Source organism: Sinocyclocheilus anshuiensis, unplaced genomic scaffold, assembly GCF_001515605.1.
Source record: "Sinocyclocheilus anshuiensis isolate Anshui unplaced genomic scaffold, SAMN03320099.WGS_v1.1 scaffold2166, whole genome shotgun sequence".
Classification (NCBI taxonomy): Eukaryota; Metazoa; Chordata; class Actinopteri; order Cypriniformes; family Cyprinidae; genus Sinocyclocheilus; species Sinocyclocheilus anshuiensis.
Genome location: NW_015557079.1, coordinates 769,359 through 771,262, shown reverse-complemented (window position 1 = coordinate 771,262; position 1,904 = coordinate 769,359). Strand labels below are relative to the sequence as shown.

Below are 1,904 nucleotides of genomic sequence, written 5' to 3'. Positions count from 1 at the left end.
ACACACACACACACACACACAGCCCCCTACACCAGCAACAAATGGGTAACAAGTGGGTCAAATTCTCTACATTCCAGTGCCCATCTTTTAAACAGTTTAATTGAAATGTATATCAGATCATTGTGGTCTGAAACTGAACAAAAATAAAATGAGGCCACTAAAGTTCAGAGACTTTCTTTAAAAGAGTCTTTAAAAACACGCTGATCAGATCCTCTGAATTGTATAACTGCAGTGTGTTACTGATTATGGGGTATGATTTTACAATCTTCTATTTTCGCTCTCAGTGATGATATCGAAGAGTAAAACGTTTCTGGACTTGGTGCCCAGCAAAACCACAGTAGTTGGACACACAAGACAACAACCACACCAGACGTATATAGACAGATGGTTACTAAATAATCATAGGAAGTAAAATTGTTATGACAAACCCTCTGAAGTCAACCAGAAGAGTGAGAAAATATAACACAGACCGGTGCAAAGACTGCAAATATGTCACAAATTTTAGAAGTGTTTGCAAGCAAAACTATTACAGCTCATACGGTTAACCCTACTGTAAGTACACTACAAAAGTCGTTTAATTATTCATATTTAGCAAGGATGCATTAAATTGATCAAAAGTGACAGTAAAGACTTACATTGATACAAAAAAACTGCTGTTCTTTTGAACGCTCTATCCATGAAAGAGTTTTGGGGGGTCACAGATTTCACAAAAATCTTAAGCACAAAAACGGTTTTCAACATTGATGATAAATGATTCTTAAGCAGCAAATCAGCATATCAAAATGATTTCTGAAGGATCATGTGATACTGAAGACTGGAGTAATGATGCTGAAAATTCAGCTTTGCATAACAGGAATAAATTACATTTTATAATATATTCAAACACTAACAGTAATAAAAATGGTGTAACCAGTCCTATGCCAATTTTGTTATGATGTCTCATATTGTTGGTGAGCTGTTACTTAAAAAGCTATTTTGAAAGAAGGACCCATGCCATATGTAGGTACCAGTGTGAGCTCTTTTGATTTGGGCAACCAGCCAGAACACCCTAGCAACTGCACAGCAACATGCTAAAAACCTCTCACCTTAGCAACTGCATAGGAATGCCCTGGCTTCGATCCACAACAGCCTGACAATTGTGACGGCAACTTTTGCTTGGGCAAACACCATTCAAATTTGATCCAGAAAAAGTTCAAAATATCGTTTTAAAAAACAATAAAAGAACACACTTAATATCATATATCAAATCATAATACACACTCTGCCAAAAGATATAGCTTTATGCACATAAATCAGCTATTATAGAAAGTCACACCCCACATAATCATAATAGCAGACAGACAGTGTGTTCTTGGATGCCACCCTACAAATAGTAAAGCAAGTAGCCTACACTTTGCAGCACTCAGGTATATCTGTTGTAGTTTGACCCTTATTAAAGCTGCTTTCAGTTCTTTCAGCAAAATAAAAGAAAAGTTCAGCTAAATAAAACTCATATTTCAACATCTGATTCAGCACCTAACATTTTCCATTCACGCTAAACTCAATTCAATTGACAGTGTCTTATACAGTCTAGCCCGAGGTCATAGTTACACTGACAGCACACCAGTCTAGATTTAATAAGTAAATATCTTCCGATGTGCCATTACTTGCATACACAGTGAACTTTTGTGTCCATGATGAGCTTTCAGAGCTAAGACATAACTCTGATCACTGCGCATATTGACAGGCTTGAAGCAAAGCTTTGAATGTGAAACAACACTTTGGTGCCAGTCCAACTGGCTTCTGGAAGTTGGCATTAAACCAGACTGGTGCCAAAAGTTGCCCATATGAGCATGGGTGAAACTGTTACAAACCGTTGACCAACAAACAATACACTTCTCACGATCTGAGAGTGCAAAAAAAGA

At 37.1% G+C, this 1,904-nt stretch overlaps 1 protein-coding gene across 9 annotated transcripts in view; it reads right to left on the bottom strand.

Annotated features, from left to right (window-relative positions):
• Positions 1-1,904, bottom strand: part of LOC107676858 (guanine nucleotide exchange factor DBS-like) — a 77,452-nt gene that overhangs the window by 52,751 nt on the left and 22,797 nt on the right. The window lies entirely within an intron of this gene.